The 19,126-nt window shown below is 43.8% G+C and overlaps 1 protein-coding gene across 4 annotated transcripts in view; it reads right to left on the reverse strand.

The window, feature by feature from the left end:
* The window catches only part of LRRTM4 (leucine rich repeat transmembrane neuronal 4), a 280,017-nt gene that overhangs the window by 67,732 nt on the left and 193,159 nt on the right, over positions 1-19,126 (reverse strand). The gene's annotated exons all lie outside the window — the stretch shown is intronic.

Raw genomic sequence — 19,126 nt, forward strand, 5'->3', positions numbered from 1 at the left:
GGACTCCTTTGTTACTCCAAGCCTTGATGTGTTCAGTCTTCCATACCACAGTCACAGGTGGTGTCTTTACCTTATACCACTAGAACAATCCCGCAGAACTTCCTCATCCAGTGGGAATTCATCATATCACAGCAAGGCCCAACCTCCCCCCACCCTTTCTGATGCAAACACTGCCACTGAACTAAAACATAAAAGGTGCCAAAGAAGCAAACCTACCCAGGAAAGGATCTTCTTCATTGCTTATGTATAATTAGATCTGGTAAAAGAGCCAAGCAGGATCTGACCCTCTGCTACAAGGACATGGCAAACCTGAAAATAACCCCCCCCCAAACCAACCCAAAAAGCCCCCCAACACCCACTCCTTTGACTCTGGAGTTCATTTAGCAAATGTAAGATGTGGGCCTTGCAGCAAGCAAAGTAACTGGACACAACTGTTTGTACAACGCATCCAGTCAACGGTTTTGTAATGGCTTGACATAAAAAGTGGTACCCGCCTCACAGTGTCTGCATGCTGACGGGACCCTGGTTAGGACCTGCTGCCCAGGGACATGTCTTTGCAGTGTGCACAGCCTGTAGTTCTCACTGGGATTTGCTTTGTAGCTGTTGTCATTTTCTTTAAGTGAGAGCAAGCAGAACTCTTACTTCACCCATCTTTCTTAGCCTTAAATCTCTTAGTGTGTTAGAATGAGCTCCTCTCCTGACTAAACACAAGGCTCTCTTCTACTTCATCATTTTCAGTATTACCACCAAGAAGACAGACATAAAAGTCTCACTATAAATGAGTGAAGTTCACAGGGTTCAATGAGCTCAATTCTCACTGCAGCCTGGCCTGACACAAAGCTGACTGGCACCAGCACATAAAGTCTGATTTCAGGGTTTGGCTCAGCCTCCTACACCAAAACAGTGTGCATTTGAGATCTAGGCTTCCTCATAACTGAATATTCATTAAAACTGCAGACACAAAGAGAATATAATGAAACAGTAGATGACTCAACAATAAATCATCATCAATTCCACTAAGCTCACTTCAACCTGTTTACACAATGGAGCAAGGCTACAAGGAAGCCGCACACAGACTGCAACAAAGCACACAAACCACCACAAAAAGCTTGGCAAAACATGGGATTGTTTAGGCTGGAAAAGATCTTTAAGGTCATCAAGTCCAACTGTTACCCACCCAGCACTGCCAGCACTAAATCATGTCCCCAGGCACCACATCTACACGTCTTTTAAACCCCTGCAGGGATAGGGACTCACCACTGTGCTGGGCAGTCTGCTCCAGCTCCTTTGCCTTTCGCTGGATCTGCTCCAGCACCTCAATGTCTCTCTTGTAGTGAGGGGCCCAGAGCTGAACACAGGATGCGAGGTGCAGCCTCACCAGAGCTGAGCCCAGGGGAACAATCCCTTCCCTCCATAGAGCCTCCTATCATCGAGCAGATCAACACTCCCACCCAACTTGGCTGCACCTGCAAACTCACTGAGTGTGCTCCGGATCCCCTCATCCCAATCACTGATAAAGATACTAAAGAGAACTGGCCCCAGCACTGAGCTCTGGGGAAACCACTTACACGTGGCCAGCACGGGATTTAACTCCATGCACCACCGCCTCGGCCTCCAGCCAGCTAGTTGCCTACCCAGTGAACAGCACACCCATCCAAGCCATGAGCAGCCAGTTTCTCCAGGAGAACACTGCAGGAAATGGTGTCAAAGGCTTTAGCAAAGTCCCAGTACACAACATCCACAGCCCTTCCCTCCTCCAAAAGCTACCTGGCTAAGCTAATTATTCTCTTCTTTCAGATTAGTCAAAGTAGCTGTATTAACTGCATGGAAAAAAGCCTACTATATGCCCTTCCATATTTCCTTTTACTAACTTTAAGTTCATTCTCTCTTCATTATTAGGACCTGCTCTGCATTGTCCTGGATGAATAAATATAAAAATTCAAGTCCAGGTATTTTGTTCTCAGCTACTGGGAGGTGCCGTGTGGTGTTTTCTCTCTTCTGAATAAGGAAAATTGAAGAGACACATTTGTTCATGACACCAACAGAATCGCTGGTTTGTAACAAGACAAATATTATCCCAAGTTAATGTGAAGGTAGCATACATAATGCAGCATATCAATTTTGTATGACATATGAGCCTGTCCTGAATAACAACTTAAACCCAGCATTGTGTTGCAGTGACAACTACTACACTGTAAACTACTGCAGTGGGACACACATTAATGCATTGCAGCAGGTAGGGTGGCACACAGAGAAAAAACATCACTGCAAAATGATGAATGCTTTACATTTTATGACATAAATACTTCCTCCAGGACTACTATCCCTTGTCACGACAAAAGGACCTTCTGGTATTACTCCAATTTATTAAGTAAGCCCCACTGCAACAAAAAACAAGTAGAGGACAACCACAGAATCAGGAGTGGTTTGATTGGAAGGGATCTTAAAGCTCATCCAGTCCCAACCACCTGTCACGGGCAGGGACCCCTTCCACTAGAGCAGCTTGCTCCAAGCCCCTGTGTCCAACCTGACCTTGAACACTGCCAGGGATGGGGCAGCCACAGCTTCTCTGGGCACCCTGTGCCAGCGCCTCAGCACCCTCACAGGGAAGAGCTTCTTTCTTGCATCTAACAACTTCCCTGTTTAAGTTTAAACCCAACACCCCTTGTACTGTGTCCCTCATATGGATGCAACAGCAGAGAAAGCATCCAGGAGCTTTCACCTAAAAATCCTGGAGAGTACTATGAAATACAAACCTAAGAGCATATCTGTTCTCTTACAGCCAAGAATTTACCTGTCAAACAAGCCCTGACTCAAGAAACACTTCACGTGATATAGTGGGCAGCATGCTTCATTGGGAAGCCTGAAGAGTTGGAGTCATTTCAGTTTGACAGATACCTGCTTTAATCCCATCAAATGGTTGTGTCCATTTTCCCAGCGATGCTAATATAATAATGGAGAATTCCATTCATTTTAGTGAAGCTAAAGCCTGCAGTGGATAATATGGATGGGCAATACTAGTCCTGCAGGACTGCCCAACCATTGCACTGCTTGATCTTGAAAAGCCCTCAGAACACATGCTTCCACAGGGAGCTTCAGGCAGGTATATGCTCAGAATACAGACAGAGCATGTAATTTCCTGCACTGATTTAACAGGCATGCATGAGAAACTGGTATGTACAGTTCTGAAGGCAAATAGGCTGGTATCACCAAGGAAGTGAACGAACAATTCACATTCTTGTCTTGGCAATGGACCACTGAAATGACTATCCTGTTGAGGGTACCACTGTCTTCAAGCTGCTTCAGAAAGGTAGTAAGAAACCATCACAATTAATCTGTTCATTTAACAGTTCTGCTCTTAAACTTCCTTTCTTGTTCTTATTTCCACATGAAATTCTCTCACACAGGAAGAGACTGTATCACATTCAAGTGGAAGGGCCCTTAGTGTTCAAAACCAACAGGAAATGCACAAAAAGAATCCCAAATCACAGGGTCTTCAGCCAAAACATTGCGGGGGAGAATTATCCAGTGCTAAAAATCAGTTGTAAGAGCAGAGAAACTTTCTTCATGTTATCCACAAGCTACTGTCTTTCTCGTCCTTTCTGTCAACTATTTTAAGCCATTCTGTCTCTGCTGGCGTCAGTTGTTGCTAACCATAGTAATCTCCTTTTACAGGAAAATAAAAAGGCTTCATGTGATTATGTAAAGTCAACCAAGAATAGAGATGAATATAAATACCAAGGAATGTATCAGCTGTTAACATTCAAGACAAGCTGTAAGCTTTTGGAAGCAACAATGTTTAGATGTCTTTAGTAGGCATTCACCATTTGTGTAAGAACTACAACATCTTGAACTGATCTATTTAGATTTGGGGCCAGGATTTCAAGAGGGGCTGGCGCAGCAACAACAGCTTCCTACAGAACAGGGGCAGCAGTGTCACAGCCAGGACTTCGCTTGACCATGTGGACCGAGATTGCTCATTTCTGGCCTTACTGACAAACTGAGACCTGGTCTGTTTGCTCAGGGAGGAAAAGGGAAGTTATTTGAGTGAGTTTCAGGCTTTTAACAGTTTTCATGCTTTTTAAAAACAATAATTCCTCTTCTTCTTTCTTTTTGCGGTGTGTGCACACACTTTTCAATTCTCTTCCCTCCATCATCACAGTTTCTCTTTTTCATGGCAGCACAAACTGAAGATGACAGGAATTCCAACCGGAATCACACAGAACCTTGACTGCACGGAAGAGCTTTGCAGAGATTAGCTGGTTTCCAGTTCTAATGAACCAGCTCAAACAGAGACAGTGTTTACATGCAGGAGAACTAAACCCATTCAATTGCTGTCCTCATGCGAGGTGCCCAGGGCTGCCAGTGCTCTTTTGATGGCAGTTCCCAGAGGTTTAATTTACAGCTTTGATACCTTTCCCCATAGCTGCTGCTGGACCTGATTAGTAGCTTGCAAAGGAAATGTAAGTGAAAGCAGTCAGAAACTGTAGGCAGCTTGGCTCTGCAATACTTGGGAGTTCCCAGGTTTCACCTCAGCTTTCTGAATCATTCTAAAGACTGAAAAGGTAAACTCTCATGTTGCCCATATTTCTGTTGATCTACTACAGTGCTTTGCAACTTTCCTTTAAGAAAAGCTTCCCTAAAAAGGCTGCCACAACTGACAGACCCTTCCATCACCCTCAAAACTTCAAACACCAACCAGTGACTGACTGTATCTGACAAATCACACATAGAATGGTTTGGGTTGGAAGGGACCTTAAGGCTCATCCAGTTCCAACCCCCTGCCATGGGCAGGGACACCTTCCACTAGAGCAGGTTTGCCTCAAGCCCCGTTCAGCCTGGCCTTGAACACTGCCAGGGATGGGGCAAATGTTTGCTTTAAGGGAAAGGAATGATTAGCACTACAACCAGACCACGTGAACAGGGGACACAAGTGCATGCCTATGATGCATATAAGAAAACGTGCAGTGAAATTGTCCACAATACTTCTTTGTTCCTCTCTAAATCTTGTATTGCGAAGTCCATGAACTTTGTAGCTTCCATAATAATATTTCTTAGCATGTGGAGTTCACACGACTATTCTCAATACACAGACTTTTTTCTGTGACAAAGGATCTCAAACATTGGCCACTCCAGAGCAAGGTATAAAACAGGACAGGGGAAAAGCAGTGAAGCAGATGAAGCAAAATACAGTAACGTGCTTCTCTGAGCAGCATGTGCATAAGCACTTTCTTGACTGATGGCCTCGGCTCATAATCTCGTTAAATCAGATGAAGTTGCTGAAAGCCTTCCCTGGCTTTAGCTCCTCAAAGCCACTGTAAAAACGTTTTAGGCATTCTGGAGCCCATGTCTCCTCAATTTATGGCTCCTGTGATCACTGAGTCATACCTGCAAGTTGACAGAGCCTTGGCACCATGCTGTGGCAACAGATTCCTGCCTCCAGCAGAAAGCCACCAGTCCACAGTGTCAAGCACCAACCCTCGTGAGCTAAACCAGGTACCACAGTGATTTCCAGACATGTTAACATGCCACACAGCAAGCCGATAGCTGACAAGCTGCCATTCAGGTACTTCTTCCACAGGGAAGATAAGAGGGCAGCCTGATTGCAGGGAATGACTGCTGCTACTGCAGATTTGAGCCCAGAGCATCTCAACTGGGTTCAAGTCAGGGGTTAAAGGCACTTACAGCTACAGCCAGGTCAGAATCTCATGGAGCCTGAGGCCCTCTGGTGTAGGGCTGTACCCCTGTGGTCATCCTGATCCCTGCAGCAGGTCCCTTCACTCAGGGTACAGTGTTATGCTGGGCAGCTGTTCCACATACAGCTCAGACTGCATTATCATACTGAGCTGCACTGAACAATAACAGTGACAGGAAAACAGAACAGGTCTGTAAGCAGCTAAGCTACACCAGAAATGAATTCTGTACCCATCTTGTTCAGCACTAGATACTTAAATGCTTACAAATCTGGCTGTAGAGTCACAACTGAAAATGTTATCTTTCCTCCCCCTCCAAAATCCCTTTCAGTCCAATGGAAACCAACAGTGTAAATGTCAACGCTAACCCAGTATCAAACACTTGTGCAGTATCAGCCTGACACTCAAACACAGAGGGGAATCAAGTTTAAACCAGATTTCAAGTCACCATGATTAAGAACTTTGTGACAGAACCCTCTTTGAACATGAAAAGCCAAGTAAGACATACTCCATTTTTAATTCATGCCACTAGTTACAAACAATACAGGTGCTTCAGAACAGTGAATTACGTTCTCTCTCCTACTCTGAGCACAGCAGTAAGAATGAACAATGAGATGTGACTATGATGGAAAACCAGCCTCTACATCTGAATTTTAACCGAGGCGTCTTTCTGCATATAGCATTGCACACTGCAAGTACTACAATGCTATCTGGAAAGTAATTAATCTTCTTCCTTCTCTCAGTCTCTCGTCTACCAAACTATGCTGAAAAATTCTTGTGCCTCCTGTTTCTGTAGTAAAGATATTACTCCTGAGTTATCTGCACATTGAGCATTAGTGATGAGATGCCTTGTACCTCTGTAGGATAAGATGCCTCCAAATTCAAAGCTTCTAATAATTTCCTTTGTGAAATAAATCCCTCTGCCTGATAAAAGCACTCCTCCATCCCTGACAGCCTGCATCTATACCATCAGACACAATACAGATGACAGATCTGTGTTTGCAGATAACTGGGGTTATACCCTTGTGTTTTGTGGTCTTGTAGCCACACAAGAGAGGGTTAGAAATAGCCCAAAGCAGCAAGGCCTCCCCTTCCCATGTGCCAGCTGAAGAACATGTACTTACTTGATATAAATACTGTAAGTATCATAGAATCACAGACTGGTTTGTGTTGGAAGGCACCTTAAGGCTCATCCAGTTCCAAGCCCCTGTGTCCAACCTGGCCTTGAACACTGCCAGGGATGGGGCAGCCACAGCTTCTCTGGGCATCCTGTGCCAGCGCCTCAGCACTCTCACAAGGAAGAGCTTCGGATCTTGTTCAGCTGATCCAGCAGCATTTCAGCTGGGAAAGCTGATACCCCACACAGGGTTTCAGTTTCATGCTGCAAACTGAGGCACGGATCACACCCAGGAAAACGTGACTTGGGAAGAAGCATCTGAGAGAGCTCTTGCACCTTCCCAGAAGCAGCATTAGAAATGAAAATCAAAGGACCCCAGGAGCTGATCTGCCCCACAGCACTGGCAGTAAACATGTAGCACTCACCTTCCCCATCTGCAAGAGGACGCTCCTGGAGGCAGGCTGGACTCTTGGGAGCCATGATGTACCTCACAGAGCAGCACTGCTCTGTGGCTGACTTGGTACCTCCTCCTCTTGATTTTGATCCCCAGTCAGGGATCAAGCCTTGCAAAAGAGAACCTCAGCTATTGTAGTTTCCAGTTCTTCTCCTCTCCCCTCCCTTTTTTTCATATCATCCTCGCTAATAACTGTGAGTGGACAAAGCAGATGCTGTTTGCCAGAGACAACAACATGGTCACCAGCAACAGAGTGCCAAAGAGATGCATCTCAATTAAAAACCAAAGCAAAACAAACCCTGACCAAACCCCACCACTATCAAGATGAATATCTGTTTTGCTGCATCTAGAGTTGATTCATGGTCCCTCAGTGATTTTACCAGGAAACTGAAATAAATATACCTGAAATGTGCATATGTGTGTATTACAGATTGCAATCAGTGGGGCTTCCAAGTTTTTTAGTAAGAAAGCAAGGATAATGACTGAAAGAAATGCACCAATTTGATTTGCTGGCTCACTCTCCATTCAACCCCACTGATCAGACAGACAAATTAAGAAGGATAGTGAGCTTACCCAGAAGCCATTTGTTAGACATCTTCAAAAATCAATGCTTGACACAACTGAGGATCTTTTTGCAACAGAATTTTATTTGTCATGTTGGGCTCGAAGCATCAGCTAATAATTCACTCCACAGTTCCATAAACCTCCATCACTATCTTTCACACAACCTTGCAGTTTCACAGACTGTTGTTAAGAGTAGCTTAAAATAGTCTGTTATCAGTCCTGACCGTCACTGTTATAACCAAACAGATGCACTATCTGTGATCGTTCTGACAAGGAAACAAAATAAACAACCCAGTAACTTTGAAAAGGACATAGGCACACTGAATACATACACAGCTGATGGCTACCCACTCACCAGCTCGTACCATGAGCAATGAAAGGTCAGATGAGCTACACGGAACCGCTGTCCCAAGCTTATGATGAGCTGGAGGATGGGAAAGCCATAGAATCACAGAGTGGTTTGGGCTGAAGGGACCTTAAAGCTCATCCAGTCCCAAACCCCTGCCATGGGCAGGGACCCCTTCCACTAGAGCAGCTTGCTCCAAGCCCCTGTGTCCAACCTGGCCTTGAGCACTGCCAGGGAGGGGGCATTTACCACTTCTCTGGGCACCCTGTGCCAGCGCCTCAGCACCCTCACAGGGAAGAGCTTCTGCCTTATATCAGTTCTAATAATTCAGATTTGAATTTTCTCCCCCAGTCTTGGCTGCCTGCACATACGCATCTGGTTTGAATGACAGGGTACAGAACACTCCAGCTGCAGGTCAAGGCAGCTGGAATTCCCATGGTTTGAGTATACAGGCACACTTCCAAAGCAGCCAGGCTTAGTGAGCTATGATGTTCTCCACAGAAACAGAAAACTCCACAGAATAAAAATCTTAAGCAGACAAACTCGTTTGGAAACAGCACCTCTTTTGAGTCAAACACACTGTTAATTCTGCAGCGTCAAGAGACTTCCCATCTTCAGTCACAAATACACCATATCTGATGTATTTCAGCTTCCTGATTCCCAAGCTCCTGAAGGAGGGCATCAGCTAAGTGCCAGCCTAAACTTCACTGCACTAGAAAGGCTACAACTTACACATGCCTTAAGTCTTCAGCCCAACAAATAACATTTTCTCTCCAGAAATAGAAAAACACAAACACGGTCAGAATTCCTTCCTGCAGTCATGACTGAGTCACTGCAGGGCTCTGCACGTGCCCCAGGCCCTTCACACACAGCCTAGACCCAGTTAGTTCTCTCCTGCTGTAGGCACTCCCTATGTGAGGTTAGACTGTGGCATGGAAGCACTCCACCTGAGAGCATCTCAGACAAATACTCTTTGCCTGCTCAGTGGACAGCTTAGGCTGTTATCCAACAAAAATCTGCAGGAAGATCTGTTCCTTATAGTTAGTTATTGCCTTAAGTCTTTACAAGGTCAGCCTGAGAGTCAACAGACCCCAGCTAGAAAGGGGTCACTCTGTTGACCAGAGAGGTGAAGGAAACTTCAGAGCACAGGGACTTGCTGTGAAGGTTTCAGGATGAAATTTCACTTCTCCAGGTCTGTTGTTGTTGTTGTATGTGTTCACTGTGTTTCTGCAGTACAGATAGAACCTGCTATTGTACTTGTTTTGACAGCACAGCAAACTCTCCATTATCTCTCTTCCACTTAGCAGGTCCCAATAATGTAATGCTGTCTCCACAGGCTTGCGCATCCTATGGGCAAGCAATTGCAGAAGCAACTCCACATGGTACCCTAGGAAATGGGGAATTACTGGTATGGGAAATCAGAACAGAAATAACTGGGGGGCAGTGCACAGCAGTCATTTGTAAATGCAGAGGGTAGGAGACTGCTAATGCAATTTAACTTTAATACAACAGGAGTTCCTCAGATACCTGACTTTGACGGATTCTCTACAAGCATGTGGATATACCTGGGATGTGTGGACTGCAGTTTGGGCGCTACGTTGTTTACAGTGTAAGGAAACAAAACCTGATAGAATGAAGAAACACTGAGGAAACAGAGAAGCTAACCTAAATTCATTCTCTCACTATTGTACCCTGCCTTTCAAACGCAGGATACGCAGACAGATGGGAGTGAGGAGCAAAATCCATATGTTTCCTTTACAAAATCTCACAGAATGCTCTCTGAAGTGAGTTTGTGGAATTAATCAGATGAGTGGCAAACATTACACATTTGTAACGTGGATAAGCAGTGTTGCCACAGCTAACACAGAATTGTTCCATTACAAACTCTGATGTTACCAGTTTAATATTCCTAGGTGGGAAAAAAAACCACCCACTTTGGGCTGAATGCATGTGGGATCATACCTATCTGGATTCAAACTTTGTGGCTCTCACCAAGAACATATTTACTGCTGAGCTTAAAATCAACAGGGGAAAACACATTCCCAATCTAGGCAAGGATTAAACTAAACGTGTATTCATTCCTAGGAGTTTATAAGAATATAACTAAAAATTTGAACCAGTGACCAATGTGCAGGCAGCACAAACAAGCCTGGGCAGGGATTTCATTGTCATTGTCAGCAACACCAGAAGAAAGGCACATCTCTGGTTTTAAAGCTTTGCAAATTTGGAAATAAGTAGATATTCTCAAGGAAGGGAATGGCAACAGCAAACAGATGCTGCCGTGATTCACAGAGAAATTAAAAGAAGTTGGGCACATATTTCCCATTGTAATTGAGATGCTGTTACTCAGGGGCATCTAAAAAGTACTTCTCTGGTTATAGAACAAGCTCTTAGGGACAAGTTAATGGTGAGTGAACCACAGAAGTTGTCTGGTCCCACATTTAGCAACAGAAACACCTGCGTGTTCTGTGCTGTTTAAGCCCCAGGACAGGTATGGCTCCCCATTTTTTGTTTTTAAATGGGAAAGGAAATCCACTCCTCTTTATGTACATCATTATGTGTTGTAAATATCTACCTGGCTCTAGAATAACAGCATCACAGCAGTTGCTTGTTACTGTTGACTCATTTTCTCTCCCCTTGCCTAAAGCAGGTTGCAGCCAGGGGTGTTTTTGAAGTGGAAAGAACACACAATTCCTGTGGTTAGGAAATGATCAGAAAATTAGCCTTATGGAAGGATGGAGGAAAATACCACCAATCTGCCAACAGATTGCATTTAATTTTCATATATTATAATAAAAATCTTTATTACAGAAACCATCCTTTCTCTTAGCAATTTTATTGATCACTGCAGTGATTCACAAGTGAGCTCTATCATGGGAGATCAGTAGCTGTAATTTTATGGTGCTGCCTACTGGAAGAGACCTCAGCAAAACTCTCATCTTCCACTGCAAACACAGCACTGTTTCTAGAACTTGTACGACAAATAAAACACTTGGTAAAGAATATAGGGAAAAGCTTTGTGCTATCCTCCTTCTCATTATATAAAAGCTTTTAATGTATTACCAGTTTTAAACAAATCTGCTGAGGGGATATTGTCTCTGCAGAACAGTAATGGATTCAGATTACACAATCATCAGGAATCTATGGTTTTGTGATTGAGCACAGGCTAAAGGCTTAATGCTTCAAACCAGGGTTGGCCTCCCTGATTTATGAGGCCTCAACATAATCAGCGTCTCCCAGTTACTATGAAACTTGTGACTTAAAATATAATACACTCCTTAGTACTTTGTCTTGTATACATACATACATAAAACCCATTATATGTGTGTATGTACATTACAATGAAAATCTAAAGTGAAAGGATAGCAAGCAAATATGTAGCTGCTCATAGGGGGCCTGCAAGGATGCTGGAGAGGGATTTTTCATCAGGGCCTGTAGGGATAGGACAAGGGGTGATGGGTTCAGACTGAAACAGGGCAAGTTCAGGTTGGAGATAAGGCAGAAGTGATTTATGTGAGGGTGCTGAGGCGCTGGCACAGGGTGCCCAGAGAAGCTGTGGCTGCCCCATCCCTGGCAGTGCTCAAGGCCAGGTTGGACACAGGGGCTTGGAGCAAGCTGCTCTAGTGGAAGGGGTCCCTGCCCGTGGCAGGGGTTGGGACTGGATGAGCCTTAAGGTGCCTTCCAACACAAACCAGTCTGGGATTCTATGATTCTGTATCACACATTTGAGTACTTGAGGACTCTCCATTTTCCTAGCTGTTAACTAACTGCTAGTAACAGCACCAAAGTAACATTACAGCAGTGTCCCTAGGTCATGCTAGGCTCAAAAGATACCCCACAGGACAAGCTATATGGTTATATGAAAGTGGGGAAAACAAAGTTCAGAGGCAAAACCCCCCAATCCTTTCTTCCTCCTCATTCAAGCAGAGTTAGAGCCCTCTTTGCATGGCAAAGCCTAAACTGGAGGCTATGCCAAGAAAGAGGGATTTAAAAGCTGAGAGAGTGAGTAAAAGCAGACACTTGCCTGTCCAGTGTACAGTTAAATGAACAGTGAGGAGCAGTTAATTTGCTGTCTTGGCTACATTTAATTAATGTCATTATTCCTGGCTGCCTAATAGATCAGATCTGTAATTAAGCAACTACTCTCCCTGATTAAAAGAAGTTACCGTAACTAAAGCTTTGAAACAAAGATAACTATAGTCGACAACAACATTGTCAGGTAGTTCTGTATCTCTACATCAACTCTGAGCACAGTGTGAGGCATCCCTGCTCACGGTAGGGCGTTGGAACTGGATGATCTTAAGGTTCCTTCCAATCCAATCCGTTTTGTGATTCCAGTCTGTAACTGAGCCTCGCTTTCCCCAAAAGAATATTCATCTATCAAGTGTTGCAATTCAGACTTCTAGTTTAAAACAGGATGCTTTGACACACGGAAAGGTTAACATTTCCTTCTGTTCACCAGCAAACAAGTTTGTATCCATCTTCTCCTTCAAGCATCATCAGATTGAGCCTGAAAACTGGAGTTTAACAGACTTCACTGCAGCACTTTATTCTAGTATTATTTATACTTGAATAGAGATATAAATATTAGAATATAAATATTAAGAAGTAACAAGGTCAGAATGAGCAGAAGCCATTTTAATCTCCATCTCTTTTATGCTGGAGTGGTTTGATCACCTTAAGGGGATTCAGAATCAAGGTCTGGAAGCCATATGGGCCCACACCAGCATTAATCTAGTTTGCCTTCCATGCCCTGCTCACTCCCTCCCCGCCTGCTCACTGGATGCACTTGATCTGTCATGTTCAGCAAGGACTCAGCTGAGGTCAGACAAGGTGCAGGATGTAGCCCTGCTCTCCATGTTCCCATGGATTACCCCAAATGGTGAGATTAGAGCAGTGCAAGCAGCTGGAAACCTCATCCCCCTCTCCCCCTGCTTCTGTCCACTGTGGGAGGAGGGAAGATGTGCACAGATATATTCTTACACATAAGCAGGCTTCTGGTTTTTAGGGGAGGGGAGTATAATTTGTCTGTATTTAACCTTTAGCCTTAGTTCTTGTATCTTCAAAAGGAGATAAGTGACTCGTGCATGAAGACAGAATTGGCTTGAAAAAGATCTCTGGGCTCCATCTAGGGTTAACAAGTGAAATCTTTCAGTTAGAGAGGAGACGAAAGTGGATTTTCTAAAGGTTGCTTCTGGCTTTAAAAAAATACATCTAGAAAGCTGTGAGAGGCAGCTGATTATCTGCTCAGCGTCCTAGGCATAAACATGGGGCTACTGAAGGAAGAACTGCAAATCATCAGCTTAGGAAAGCAAGAAATGGAAATACAACAGGATGCAAAAGGTTTCTAATTGTTTTTACCACTGCCAGACAAATGCTGCCCTGAGGTATGCTATGTATGCACTCCTGCTTGCTTTCTAACCCATGGGCAACTGCGTGGCAGCAAAATTATGTGCCATAGGTTCAGGTAAGAGCAGAATCCACTGTGTGGCCAGCCTGGTGCAGTCTCTTTCATTTCTATCACTGACATGATCGGATCCTACTGAATTTTAGCTGATTTCCGTAGGAAAATACCACACCTTTATGCGTATCATGAAATCACAGAATCCCAGAATGGTTCTCATTGGAAGGGACCTTAAAGCTCCTCCAGCTCCAACCCCTGCCACGGGCAGGGACCCCTTCCACCGGAGCAGCTTGCTCCAAGCCCCTGTGTCCAACCTGGCCTTGAGCACTGCCAGGGATGGGGCAGCCACAGCTTCTCTGGGCACCCTGTGCCAGCGCCTCAGCACCCTCCCAGGGAAGAGCTTCTGCCTAAGAGCTCATCTCAGTCTTCCCTCTGGCAGGTTAAAGCCATTCCCCTTGGCCTGAGGGAAAGTCTTCATCTAGTTCTTCAAGTTTTTAGGAAGCTATAGATTTATCCCTGCCATCCGTTGTTCCTGTGCTATGTGGAATGAGTACAAAATGCTGGTGAACCAATAAAGGAGCATGCATGTGCCAACCTGCTATACAGCAGCAGGCAGTCACACCGAGCACAAGAACACACAGGACAACATAGAGGAAAACCACTTAAGTCCCTAGGTCTCCACAGAAACAGATGACAGGATGCAGGGTCATCTGCCTGCTACGTTAAGACTGTGGCAACACCGATTTGACATAGATGCAAATACTTAAAAGCAAAACTTCTAGCACTAAGGGAGAAAGGAAAGAGAATAACTCCATTAGGCATAGCCTTCCTTCAATGAAAATACAAGGCACAGGTAGCTTATAGAACTTCCTTATTAGCCTGGAAAAACTCCTTTGTATTAAAAGACCACAGAACGTATTTAATTTCTCAGTCCAGCACAGGAACCAACCCACACTCTGCCATTTGTTCATTTACAGCAAATATTAACAAGGGATACAATTTTCTGCCTGACACAATCATTTTAATTTTTACCAAGACAAATGTTTTGAACAGCAAAGAACAATTAAATCATTTTCTAGTCCAGAGGAAGCCTCACGGCCTCATCGGGTCTTTGCACTGTTCTGTAAATCCTCTAATGATTTTCTGCTAGTTTAAATACTACCTCCCCATACCAAACTGATTACCAACATGAAATACATGCAGCAGAGGAGCTTGCAGGAGGCACCAAGTTCCTAAATCATCCCAACATTTCCTGCTGCTTTGAATGTTACTCGCCCTATGAGTCACGATAAGGCATAACAAGTCCAAATTCCAAGCTGCAATGCTTCTTGCTCACTTGAAATCAAATAATCTGCTCCAAAAAGAGAAAGGAAACTGCACCTTGAAGCTCAAATTCACTCTTCAGTCACCAGAAAGAAAAACACCTCCAAGTTTGCCCAAGACAAAAGCTGTAATATGCATTTGATAGGGACAGACAGAAAACTCGAGCTGTAGACATAAACTGATATTTCAAAGTCATTCAAATCTGATCTACAAGGGTCCTAAACCAGTGAAGAGTTGTCACTCTCACTTTAAAATGCTTGGGGTGAGCAATGAGTAGCTATTTCCTTCATCAAGAATATGGTCTGTGTTTCACTTCAAGTGCCGCATGGAGAATAGTGATTTCCATATCAGGCCTCTCATTCATTCTTTGTTTTGCTCAAAAACCAGGGAGTAACGGGCTCACCTCGAGCCCCAAAGCCTGACAGAAAAGCATTTGATGCTTTTTGCAGTGCACGAACCTGCAGAAAGTGGATGAGGATATGCACTGCCATTGAAACCAGAAGAGCCTCATGACACTGCCGTCTCACAGCTCTCCAGCAATTCACTTGGAAGTTCTAACAGAGATGTTAAGAAATATTGAGCCCAGTTTCATCTAAAATGAAGCAAAATTGTTCATCCCCAGGAATACTAGAAAAATCTACTCATTTTTCCCCGAACTTTAGAAACACTGCCCCACTAAGTCATTTTGATCTCTCTCTGTGCCACTCTGCAGCCATGAAACACTAGACAGATGACCATTTCTTCCCAGCTCTCCATAAGGTTAGAGAACCAGGAAGGAAGGAATCCCTGTCAGAAGGAATCCGTTTTTTTTCCCCTGCTGGATCTCAGAAGCAAGTTAAGCTGGACTGTTTCCAGGCATCTGTGCACCAAACACATCCCACATCAGGAAGCCTGCTGGCTGCTACCTCTGGAATGGGCTCAGGTTCTTCAGAGGTAGGGGATGGTTGTCAGCCTTAAGGACACAACTCTTGATTATATCTGATACATCAAGGTCAGGTTAGAGGGGTTCTGGAGCAACCAGGTCTAGTGGAAGGTGTCCCTGCCTGTGGAAGGGGGGTGGAACTGGATAAGCTTTAAGGTTCCATTCAACCCAAACCAGCCTGGGATTCTATGATTAATGCTCAGAGCTGCAACTGAACAGGCCAGCTTAGTGTTATCATACCTGCCACAATGACAGGAACACCAGCCCATCAATAATGCATATTCATTTCTGGCACTCTTTTGTTGCTATATTTAGCCTGACTCTTCACCTTATTCTTAGTCTGACCTCACAAAGGGATAGTGCAGTTCAGAGCTCTAAAGCTTTAATGTAGTTTTGTGTGATAGAACATGGAGACAGACCACTTCTGCGATTCAGCCAAGACAAAGCTCTCAGGCTCATGCAGAGTAGCTAACTTGGAATCTGATTTGCAAATGTAAAAACCTGAGAAACTAAATGAATTTCTCAAGGTCAGAGAAGGAGTCGACAGCAATTTCGAACAGAGCCTGACTGACTGACACCTTAATGACAGATTGACCATTAATTTGCACTTTGACTCACTCACAGCACTGCGAGCACGCACTGAGGCTTCGAAGCCAAACCATTACATTTTAATTTCACTTTGCACTAGTAGAACAGGGACACAGCTATGGGACAACAGCTAATCCAGTTGCCTCAGAGTAACTCCATGGAAGCACAGCTGCTTCATTATCAGAGCATTTATGCCTTCTCCTTGAATCCTGCCTACATCGCACTCTTAGTTCTGCCGGGCTGCATCAGTTAAGGAAGAGAGAGCCAATTCTCTTCTGCAGCATGCATGAGGCATCCAGATAACCACAGTGATGGGAGCAGCAGAAAAAAACACACCAGGACAATGAATACATTGTTGTCTCATTGTCAGAATGGAAGTGGAGAAAGTAGATTTAATCCTTTGAATTTCAAAAGAAATTAATTTCTATCAGAAACTAGAGAGAAGGACCAGACTCCTTTAATTGCAATGTAAAGAATGACTTTTCTTGCCATAATGAATGTGGAATTCAGGTGATAATCTGAATTTTAAAAGCACAAGCCTAATATACACACACTCCATTTTTCCACCACTGGGTTTTTTTTGGGGGTTAAGTATCACAAGTAAACAGCAGTTATGAATTACATTAAAGCCTTACCGACAAGAAAGAAGGACTGGATCACATTTCCATGCAGCAAAACTGTGCCCTTCCAAAAGCATCATTGTTCTATTCTGCTGTTAAAATGACAAAAAATAACCCTCCACCCCAAGAGATGATGCAATTTATTGGTATTTCAGTGCTGAAATGCACTTGTCAAATACTTAATCGTCTGCTCCTTTACATTAAAAACTGTGCAGAGGGAGCTGCCCCTAGGGAATAGTAACAATCCACAGAAGAGGGAATATTTCTGAAGGATACTTATCAAGAAGAAATGAAGATATCGGTAGGAAAGATGGTACTGCTGCTATTGTATGCTGAGGAAAACATTAGAGGTGGCTAGGGAATAGAATATGTGAGAACAGCAGGGCTTATCCATGCCGTGATTTGCTAAATGCACACTTGAGAGAACTGGTTAGAAAAGATTTGCACACCATAGTCTAGGTCTGCCCCTGCATACAAAAATAAGAGTTTTTTTTTCAAGGGGCATGGAAGCAACAATCCCTTTGGCAGTGCTGCCCCCTTAAAGCCTGCTGGCTGTAGATGCTCCAGGGAAGTCATGATCTCTGCTCAATCAGCGAGATTAAGTTGGGAAATGAAGCTGCTCAGACACCTCTTGTCAAAGCTTCAGACCTGGCACTGAAGAGGGGGGTAAGGCCATGGAGGCTGAACTGAAGGCACAGAACAGGACAGAAGGGAAAAGCCTCACTCACACTACTTACACTCCTAGATTTTCCTTTGGCTTCCAGAATGGAACGGAATTTAACCTGATGCAACAACTTCTTTAGCTTTATACCATCATCAATCTCTTCTATCATGGGTTTGGGTTGGAAGGGACATTAAAGATCATCTAATTCAAATCCCCAAATTTCTTCCCTAATCCTTTCTTGTTCTACCAAATTCATTACTTCTTTCTTACTGCTTCTCTCCAGCCCCCCCAGTTGCCTCTCTTCACAGTTGGACCATTTTTCCTTTACCAACAACATTAACATGTAAATCATTAGCACACAGAAAACCTAAGTGATACAATAACTGCTCACTTAGAACAATACAAAATCCTGACCACTGACCTTTCATCAAACTCAATCCATTTGTACTGTAAAGCTTCAAGTCTACTTTGTAAGAGGAACTGAGGTGGGTTACATCGGCAAAGATTTATGTCTACAAGCTTAGTATTTCTTGTCTGCTGTTTGGCTCACTATGTAAGAGACCCCTTTGAATAACCAGAAATTTAAAGTGAAGTCTTCCTTCGGTTAGAAGCCAGTCAGATTTGTTTACTACATTCAGTCATGTCATGTGAGTCTAACTCAGCACTTACATCCTAACACCTGCAGTGCTTATCTAGCAGTTACACTTCATCGGTGCCTCAGCCTCCATTTACACATCAGGATCTATAGATATTATATGGACAGATCAGAAAGCTGACTCCCTGACCCAGAGTATCTATATTCAAGATACCAGACATGAGTCAAGAGATAAACACACAGACCAGAGAATATAGGAAAACACTTAGGAGCCTCTGTGAGAGCTGCCCCCAGAAGATGGAATTTCCCTCCCAGGGAAATTGTGCTGTTCAAATTTAATTTTCCTCTAACAGAGGAACAAGAAAACACCTGCTACATTCAGCAACAAAGAGTTGCACTTGTTTCAGCCCTTGCAGACAAAAGGCTTTCGGTGTTGCTAAGAACGAGTAACATAAAACCTAAGAACACCACCACACATTTCAGTTTTTTATACATAACACCCCAATATTTGCAACTCACGTGTAAATCTATGCAATTTATACTGATTCATCTGCAGCCTGTGAACAAAACTCAAGGCCTTTATATTCCAGCAGAGATCCATGCTGTGTGGCTAATTATAAATCATGTCTCTTCCCCCCTGCAAAATGGGAAGTGTCAGAACTACGACGCAGGTAAGGATACATCTGAAATTCATCAAAAAATACCTCATGTTTCATTTGCTTTGCAGTACATGGTAAGAATTCATCACCAGGACAGGAAAAGAAGACTTTGCTCCTTATCATTCACTGGTATTCAAAGAAGCAACCTTAGCTCTTCATGTTCTTTTCAGAGTGATC

Source organism: Pezoporus wallicus, unplaced genomic scaffold (assembly GCF_028554395.1).
Source record: "Pezoporus wallicus isolate ANWC-B61680 ecotype Strahan unplaced genomic scaffold, APGP_CSIRO_Pwel_v1 contig_2348, whole genome shotgun sequence".
Taxonomy (NCBI): Eukaryota; Metazoa; Chordata; class Aves; order Psittaciformes; family Psittacidae; genus Pezoporus; species Pezoporus wallicus.